This window comes from Grammomys surdaster, unplaced genomic scaffold (assembly GCF_004785775.1).
Source record: "Grammomys surdaster isolate TR1022 unplaced genomic scaffold, NIH_TR_1.0 207, whole genome shotgun sequence".
NCBI classification, from domain to species: domain Eukaryota; kingdom Metazoa; phylum Chordata; class Mammalia; order Rodentia; family Muridae; genus Grammomys; species Grammomys surdaster.
This window is the reverse complement of record NW_021604652.1, coordinates 2,440,463-2,450,474: the sequence shown is the minus strand read 5'-3', so window position 1 is coordinate 2,450,474 and position 10,012 is coordinate 2,440,463. Positions and strand designations below refer to the sequence as shown.

At 40.9% G+C, this 10,012-nt stretch overlaps 1 pseudogene; it reads left to right on the top strand.

Moving 5' to 3' along the window:
* The window catches only part of LOC114624509, a 33,284-nt pseudogene extending 23,699 nt beyond the window's left edge, over window positions 1–9,585 (top strand).
* The last annotated feature ends 427 nt before the right edge of the window (window positions 9,586–10,012 follow it).

Sequence of the window (10,012 nt, the reverse complement as noted above, 5' to 3'; positions counted from 1 at the left end):
AGAAATAGACACACAACACAATACACACTAATGGTTGGAAGAAGTAAGCAAAGACCACCAGAAAGAGGGTAGCAAGAAACATAACACAGGGAAGGGCAAAGAAAAAAAGAAAAAACAATTGCCATTAGTACAGTGAACCAGGCTATCTACACTAACTACTCCTCTACTTATATGATAACTTTAAGCTTAAGGTTTCCTTAACATAGGACCATAGAATAAGCATATCAGCTCTGCCAAATGGCTTAGTCATGCAACTCCAGGGCATACACTTTTATTTGCCAGGCACTATACTGAACCATTTATGATTTCATTCTACCCTCACAGGTCTGAGCGGAACTAAATTTGCAAAGGAGTATCACATTTAAACACAGAATGAACATCTCAACATTCTGTTACATGGATTAACAACTTAGTAGCAGCAAATGCTATAGGCTGCTGCACATTTAATTGTCAACTTCATGCTCTCCTTCTATTTAAGAAAAGGGCTTGGTTTTTACAAGTCTAATGGCTGCTTCACAGAAAGAGATAAGAACTATTTAAGGCTTTCCAGTATTTAAGCCTATAGGGCACCAAAGCCAAAAGACTCTCGTGATACACTGGTAAGCAGATCATAGTTTAAGTTACTGCTGTGAGGCCAGCTCATCTTCCATGAGTACATGGCCCTGCCTTGCATTATCACATTAGATACTCTCCACCCAGCACCACCTTCCAGCAAAGGCAAATCCTCAGAGGACTGAAATGCTGGTGACTTACCTCATTCTGCTGCTTTTAAGATGCTGCAGTCGGGCATGTTGATCCTTGGGTTGTATGTAAAGCTGGCTTCCTTTTGTGTGTTTACATTTCTTGATCGTGCTGAAGACCCAGTTTTCTGTGCTGATTGGAGGGAAGGGTAGATGGCACTACAAAGAACAAAAGAAGCTGTGTAAATTTCAGGAAAGAAGTACTAGAACATCCTGGCTCTTTAAGTTCTGCCTAATGATAGATACTTCTGTATTGATTCCAGCCAGGTTTCTATTTGTGGTTAAAGACATCATCAGTAATGTTAGTGATGGCTCAGAGTTTAAGAGTACTGTTTACTCTTCCAGAGGTCTTGAGTTCAATTCTGAGCAACCACAAGGTGGTTCACAACCATCTGTAATGGGATCAGGTGCCCTCTTCTGGTGTGTCTGAAGATAGTAGCAATGTACTCATATAAATAAATAGGTAGGTAGATAAGCTACTCACTTGTATAGTTTATCCTATTGGACAGTGCATCTTGAAGTATGTAAACAGCTGGCAAAGCTCTCTTAGCTTCCAGGGAGATTTTGAGAACCAAATAGAGCAGAAGAATGGCTTCCTCGTGAGGTCAGCTTTTCTCCTAGAAGAAACATTTGCACTGTTTAGTTACATGTTCGTACTACATTGTGAATGTCTGCCCTACACATCCACTTTCACAGCCTTACAGTGAGCTACTTCCCTGGTAGTCAGGAGTTATTCTTATCAAAGCAGACATGGGAAAATGATAAATTTATATATATGTAAAGCTCAAGTAAAAGGCTGACTATAATGGAAAACAAGATCCTGTGCCAGCAAACTTACCTATTTTGATGTAGGATAGCGGTCTTTGAGCCTTTGTCTTCCTTGTTGGTTTCAGGAAGGTGTCTCACTGAAATCTGGAGTGGGCCTGTCGCCCAGTGGTGGTGAGCTATTCCCCTGGAGGATCCTCATGCCCCATCTCCACCTAGGGATCATCAAAGGGAATAGGTCACCAGCACTGCAAAGCAACATGCCCATGCTTCTGGGGGGGAAATCTGGAAAAGAGGTGAAAGGAAAACAAATTATTGAAATCAAGAACACTGGGAAAGTTGTCTGATTATGTTGTAACCAGCAGCTGTGTTAAATCTTGTAGGCTAGGGAGAGGGGGGCTTAGGAGAGTGGACCCTTACAGATTTATAGATCTTAATGTTAATGTAGAGACATGAGAATTGCTCCATCCAAGCTCTTTCTGGCTTTAAATTATAGATTATAGATTGTTAAAAACCCTTGTACATTCAAATACACCGGGGACCAAGGGGTTAAGCAAATGAGGATCGTTTCCTTCTTTTAATTTGTGCTTTAAGTAATATCATGGCAGAGCACTGGCAAAGTGAATAGAATTGTGTTTGGCTCAATGCTTATAGTGCATCTGTTCCTAGCAACTGGTGTAGGGTTGGACCTCCAAGTTTGAGGATATTCAGAGACCAGAATTATGACAGGCCTACAGAATGTGATAACAGCTATATCTACCCTATCAAGTACAAAAGGCTATGGTGCCAGAAACTAGCCTTCATTCCTCTGATCTTTTAGGCATTTCAAAGCAGAAATGTTACAGAGTTGAGTTGGTCATAAAATGATGGGAATGATTCCAAGGCCTTATCAGAAGGCAAGTGTCTCAATGGCTAACTGACTATGCCAGGAGACCAGGAGATGGGGAGTGCTTTATTGGCTTGCCTCTCTCATTCTCTGAACTGGAGATCAAATAGACAGAAACCTCCAAACAGGAAAATTTCCAAAGTACCTGGTTTTTTCTCCATGTGGCCTACAAGCGTTTTGTTCAGATTAGCTAGGGTTTGACGGGAGGATCTGCTGATACAGTCTCACGTAGGGATTATTCCTGTGGAGAAAGACAAGATTCTTATTAGACTATAAAAACTGTTGAGAAAAATCCACATGGTAAAAGAAAACAATGAGGTAGGTATCTAGGAAGTATAGCCTGACACTTGAGACCTATAAGGGCAGAGACTCCCTCAGTCAACCAAGTAACAGGAGTACCTTTGGGCACTCTCCAGCACTCTTCACTCCTCAATCCAGGCAATCCTTCTTGAGGCAGGGGCACAAAACCAACTTCAAATGCATCCCTGGAAAACAAATGATAGTTATATCAAATTGTACAAATGATAATACAATATTCATATGTACAGGCCAGTGTTTCTTGAATTGGTAAGAACTAATTGATGGTAAGAACTCAGGTTGTGGATATGTTCTTGTGGATCCCCTAGTTCTTAAGAGATGTGAAAAAAGTCTTCGAAATTGATAGCATGTCTACATTTCAAAAGCCTTTCATTTCTTTTTTTTTTTTTTTTTTTGGTTTTTTTCGAGACAGGGTTTCTCTGTGTAGCTCTGACTGTCCTGGAACTCACTCTGTAGACCAGGCTAGCCTCGAACTCTCGAACTCAGAAATCCACCTGCCTCTGCCTCCCAAGTGCTGGGATTAAAGGCGTGCGCCACCACCGCCCGGCAGCCTTTCATTTCTTTAAGTACTCTACCTGCAAGTATGCATGTGTGCCAGAAGAGGGCACCAGATCTCATTATAGATGGCCAAAAGCCACCATGTGGTTGCTGGGAATTGAACTCAAGTCGGGCAGTGCTCCTAACAGCAGAGCCATCTCTCCAGCTCTCTTCTTAAGTGAGCTTTCTCCTTTCCTGTTTCGTTTAAAATTAAGTAACAAATTTTTCTGATGGCTACACGTATATAGCCATCTTCCCCTGAGAAGAGCCAGAGGACAGGCAGAAGAGGTTCACTAGACTCGGAGAGCAGGACACAGGTTGGGCAGTGCTTAGGTTATATGGAAGTACACGTGCAGAGACCTGGTCTGGTTTTATGCCAGAGGGTTTTGCACAATCAGCTGGCAAAATCCACTACTTCCACTTCCCACCACTTAATGAAGGTATGATTCATAAGCATTTTCAAATTCACTTGTTCTACAGGATTCTTTGTTTACAAGCTCCTAAGTCTAGGTCAAGCCCTTGGACAGTTTAGGAAAAGGCTCAATCTTAATGTAATCCAGGCAGCCTGAAGATGCCGACTTTCTATTCCATGATTACTGACAGTGAGGGCTGGGTCAGGGCACGATTTTGGGGAACTCTTTGTATTCCATTAATCATGGGGACCAAAGATGGCCTCTAGATCCTTAGTTTTGTGGGATGGCACGTCCTAATGGACATCTCAATCACGGACAAGCTCATGTTCCACATGTCCTACTACATGAAGTAGTGTGTACCTTATGGTGCCACTGAGGTCATATAGGACTAGGTTGTCAAGAAGGAATTGGCCCTGATTAATGAGCTGCCTGCTCACACAAACAGATCATTTCAATAGGGAACTGTCAGTGATAGTGGGTTTACAGTGAATACTAGCAGTACCAGCTTCCTCCGGGCCACTAACCGGAGTCTCCTAACCTCTATTTAGGCCATAGGAGGCAAGCTGAAAGCTCCAAGTGCCTAGGCAAGCTTGGGGATGGGTTCAGTCTGCAAGCATTGGGGTTGCCAAGGGTGCTAAGGTGAGTCAGGAGCTCTAGCAAACTGGAGTTAGTGCTCCAAACTTTAGCATCGCAGAAAGCGTTGTTCCTTGCAAGTGTTTTCTTTTACAACAATGGTCCTTGTTTCTTAAAAGACCCAGTAGCTCTAGATGCATTACCACCTAGTCAGCCAAACAATGCTAAGCTTTTTGAATGTGGGAAACATGCTGCGAAGGAATTTACCAGGGACTTAAAATGGTTAAAGTCCTAGAGCGTCATTTGCATGTACTGAGACAAAAGACAAATGCAAAAAATGTTAACTGTTATGGACAAGGATGTTTTTTCAGCTAGATCTTTTTCTACACAGGAGTCCAGTGTTTGTTGTTTTAAGTTAAAGTACCCATTGAAAGTGTTGGCAGGGGTCCAGCGTGGCAGGGGTCCAGCATGGCCTTTAATTCCTGCATTCTAAACAGAAGGCAGAGGCGGGCAGATCTCTTGAGTTTGAGGCCAGCCTGATCTACAGAGTTCCAGGAGGACTACACAGAGAAACCCTGTTACAAAACAAAACAGAAAACAAAAGTTAATTAACTGATTAATTAATGAAAAAGAAAAATGAGCAAGGAGGATACATAAAGTAATCTATAGTAAAATTTGTTCATAAAACTTATCCTTCTTCGTTGCCCTTTTGGTAAAAAGATTGTAAGCTAAAAAGTTTTCTCTGAGCTGTTAGAGAGCTGTCCCGTGGCCTGTTCTGGGCAGAGAAATGAAGTAAAAATGGTTAAAACAACCAAATTATGAAATTTATATCCTCAATTCCTAAACTTAATTCACAAGCTCGTCCCTTGCTACCCTTGGCATATAGCCAAGCATAATGGATGGGGTCTTTTACTCTTAATATTCTCTCCATGCTTCCAGGAGGTAAAAACAGATGGCATTCAAATAAATCAACCAGACTATCCAGACAGTACTAACAGTATTCTGGATCAACAGGGCAAAAAACACTTCCCTCTTTAAGAAGGAAATTTCAACCCCAGTAGACTTCCTAAAATACTAACAATTCACAAGACAGTATTTCACCATGAGTTCTTAAAATGATCTCAAGTGTGTTTATATTACATTAAGTCTTAAACAACATAATCATCTCAAGGAAGAAATTTTGTAAGATATCATTGCCTCGTATTTCAGTGTACCGTGGCATAATAAGGCTGGGTACGCAATGTTAAGTCTACAGTTTTGTTGGCATACTATGTATTCTGTATGTATAAGTCGAGACGAGAAAAACTGACTTATTAGTCACTTTGACTTTTCAGTGGGTGGCACAAAAAAGAAACTCGAATGGGAAAAAGATTGCTTAGTAACTACAAGGTAGAACTTACTGTAGTCTAAACAGCCAGAGTCTGATGTAACGGAGGAGCAGTAGTTCGACGTGGATCCTGAGCTGGATGAGTTGCTTGACATTCTTCTCAGAAAAATAGTATCATTTTTCAGTGATGTTGGAGAACTGCTGTTGTGATGACTCCTTTCATCAGCAATGTCATATCAAACACACAGCAGCGGGATGGCAAGATGGCTTGGCGGGTAAAGGCACTTGCTGCCAAGCCTGATGATCTGAGTTTGATCTCCAGGACGCTCCCATTGTTGTCTGATCACAATGTGAATGAACGCTCGCAGAAACATGCATGTACACACATACACACACTCATACGCAATAGCTTTTTAAAAAGACCTTAAGTACTCGGCGGCCGCAATACACCCTTCACACTAGAGAAAGCTCTCTACTTAGTAGGCAGATCTCCTTATAAGTGTACATTTAAAGGAATGATTAGATTCTTGCATACATATTTTAAAATGTAAAGTGGGGAAACAGATTCCATTGTCTCTAAAATAAGTTCCCACTTTAGGGTGGTTCTTTTCAAGCTACTTCAAATTACTGCCAGAATTTAATGGTGGATAGAATGAATTAATTAAGCATGTTGGCCTGTAGTTTTCAAAGGCAACTTGACATGTTCTCGAATTTCCATCCACAGCCACCTTTTAAAAAAATAAGTAGGGGCTGGTGATCAATATGTCAGACAAAATAGAAAGACTTGGATCGTCTTCCTAAAAGTTAATCATACTGAAGGCCACACAAAGATTGATTTTTCGTTTTTTAAACTTGCAGTACAGACCAAGCAAAGATACTTGGCTTAAACATTCTGAAATAGTTGCAATGATCTATCCACAGACTCACCACCCTCAGTACACTGAGAGACACTGCTTAGTCAGATACATAATACAAATGGCTATTTTTACTTCAGAAAAGCTAAAGATCATACAATCAGTCCACCTTGCCATCCAAATGCCTTTCTTAAGGAATAAAGCTATCAATAACTTTTCTGGCATTTGGTACTGTACAGTAGCAATGTACAAAAGTGAGTTTAAAGTTTCTTAAGCAGGCAATTGGCTCCTAGAGGAAGAATGGAGAAAAGTGGTAAACTTCCTTCTCTGGGAGACATTTTTTAGTTCATACTGTAAAGGAAAGCCCCAAGTAAAAGGTGGCAATCTTTTAAAAGCTACTTGCCTGCAATAGTTTGTACAATAAAGCATTAATAAAGGTAGGCAAGAATGGTTCCTTGCCCTAGAATGTGCCAGCAATTGGAACTGGAGTAATTTAGAAATTCAAGTTAAAGAGTGAAGGCTCATCCACCTAGTTTTGGCCTGCTTTTGCTAGTGAGTGTATAAATACAAAGTTTATTAATGACACATAGGGTGTTTTGGGTAATGCAAGAAGTGGAGGTGTCTCTGTTCAATGGGATCAAGGAGAAAGCTACTGAAACATTGCAGCCATATGAAGTGAGAAAACTGATGGCTGGGGTTGTTGACTTTAAGTCAAGAAGGGCTTTGCCCAGTCAATACTGCCCAAACAAAGAGGCAAAGGGGATGGATGGATGGAATTGGGGAAGGGCACAACTTCTTCCTTAATGATGGGTTTGTGAGAATTAATAGTGTAGAAGATTGGTCAATGGACAAACGAGGGGCCGGGCAAAAGGAAGATAATAAAGTGTGAGATTGTGACTATTTAGGATTTTATATACTAAAGGAATGCAAAAAGGGTCGAAATGGGTCATTGTTGGGTGTACATGCTGTATTTTACTTTATCAATGGGAAACTAGGAGGGGATTTGCTCAATAAGTCAGAGTAGAAAATAAACCATCGAGAACTGCCATTGTGCCTATTAATAGTCCCAAAATAAGTTTAGGGGAGAAAGCAAGCCAGTCGTCAGAGTCACTGTGCTCATTGAAAGTCCCAGGTATTTTAGGTGGCTCAGCAACCTCTGCAATAATGTAAAGGGGGATTATGAGGACATAGTAGTCTAGGCATTCATAGTTACAAATATTCATACCATCAATTCTGGAGCTTAGTTAGTAGCCTTGATGGCAAAGAGAGCACACAGGTCCTTGACATTTTTGCATAGTAATCATCCACAGGCTGAGGTTATAAATAGTTACTACTCCTCAGCAGCCCCAGTCAAAAGGTAGGCATTTCAGAACCTTTTCTACTATACAGGTCCTTATGTGTAAGCATCCATATTAATATTGACAAGAGAAGTGCTCAGAAATGATTAACATGCCTCTGGTGTCAAAGGAGTACAAGGATGTAAAATCCTCCTCCAAAGGTAATGATGGACAACTGCATTAATGCACTTAAGTCCAAATGAAGAGCACCTTGTGAAAACCTCTTTCCAGTTTTAAAGCGGAGAAGAGGGTACAGTAGTTCTCATAGAAGTGCTTAGGCATTGTTTCTGTTAACTTTCCAAATGAAAGTCTTGAACAGTGACACTTCCTGCTGAAGGTGATAAGGAAGTGAGTAGGATCCTTTTTCTAGTGCACAGAGCAGGAGGCAATGTATATGCATACATATAATATATGATAACAGTCCAAAAGAATGCAGCCTTGGTTGATCAGCATACCCTGATATACTGCAAATGAAAGGTGAAGGACCATGACCTTTGTCTACTGGCAAAGACAAAGGAAGATTCACTGTGCATTAATGGTCCACTGGCAGGGACCTTGGGATAAGCAGTATCCCTTTCAGTAGTGCAAAAGAGATACAATGGTCCCTAAAGCAATAGGGTTGTAATTTTGCACATTAACTACCCAAGTATTTTTATTAAAATGAATCATGTCCCTGTTATGTACATTAATGTTCAAGGAACATTGTGTGATCAATTAAGACCACACCCTTTATGCAAATATTAAGACCTTAACGTATAATCCTGGAAATTAAAGAATTTAAAGGAGGGATATCCTTATCCAGTGTCCAGGAAGATAAAGAAGCCAAAAGATTAGTGACCCTTGCTGTACTGCAAAAGGGTTTGAGAGTAGGATTGTATCCAAATGTAATGAGACGTGTGCAGTGAATGCACACTAATGCGCAAGGTATATGCTTGTGGCCATTACAGTTTTATGCTGTTCAAACATAAGCGTCTTTGACAATGTGCATTCCCTGCTGAAAGGGAAAGGCATAAGGGCAGGGAGTGATTTCCGTCTATAGTGAACGGAAAAGGACAACTCCAATCGGTCATTATTAGCAAGCCACAAAGTGAGACCTTATAGGTCAACACCACTTCTGTACTTCAAAGTGAGAGTACAGCTGATCTTACTAAAATTGCCAGTATGAACATAAATAGTTTAAGAAAGAGGTTTCAAGTGAACAGCACACAGTTCCATAAAGCAAGGAGGATATGAATGGTCAGAGCCAGAAGTCTTACCTTGAAGGACCATTGATAGTATTGGAATCATTTCAATCTATAATCTTATGAAAGAGGCTTTATATTAGTGAGCCCCTTTGCTTTGATGAGTCCAGGAGTCTTGATCTAGAAGGCACAACTGTGGACATGAGAATGTATACAAGACCGTTAACACTGTGCACACTTACTATGTTAAGGATCCTGTTCCTAAGTTCTGGGAACCTCCTGCTGCAATACAAATAAGGTAAGATCTTTACCACAGTGAAATGAAGTATGCACATTCATAATGTGAGAGACTGCAGGGCATAGTGGTAGAAACCAGTTATGCCAACACTTGTGAAGCACAGGCTAGATCCTGAGCTCAAGGCCAGCCTGGACTATGTGTAAATATATATACTAAGTTCCAGACCAGCCTGGAAATAAAAAAACAGAATAGATTGAATGAGTTCAAAGGTCTTCTTAAATATAAATGAAATGAATTCGTTTGGTTTCTTTATCCACTGCTTAGGAAGAGGGACAAATGCAGCTGTGCATACAAAAACAGGCACAAATGTTTACATTCCAGGTGCCAATGCCTGTCATTCCCATAACTGGGACTAAGAAGTAGGAGGATTGAGTGCCTGCCCAACACAGGCCACATTAGAGAGTGTTCTCTTAAACCACCACACGGTGGGACTATAGCTCTATGTCAGAGTGCTTAACTAGCACACCCAAGGCTCTAGGTTTGATCCCCAGCACAGCAAAGAGACCAGTGGTCTTATCGGTTGGCACCCTTTATTGTCACCCATTAGGGTATGAGGGTCTGGGATCTTGGCTAGTTAGTAATCGAAGGGAACTTGAGCAACTACAGTTTTGCACAATTGTATGAGGCTTTAGGTAATCAGCACCCTCTTTCCATAAAGCAAAGGTAGTATTAGGACCTTGAGAAAAGATTCAGTTCCTAGTCAGGATTAGCCACATAAACTATCCCATTGCAGAGGGTTTTGGCTGAAATAAAGGGAGCCTGTGTGGCTAGTATTCAATATGA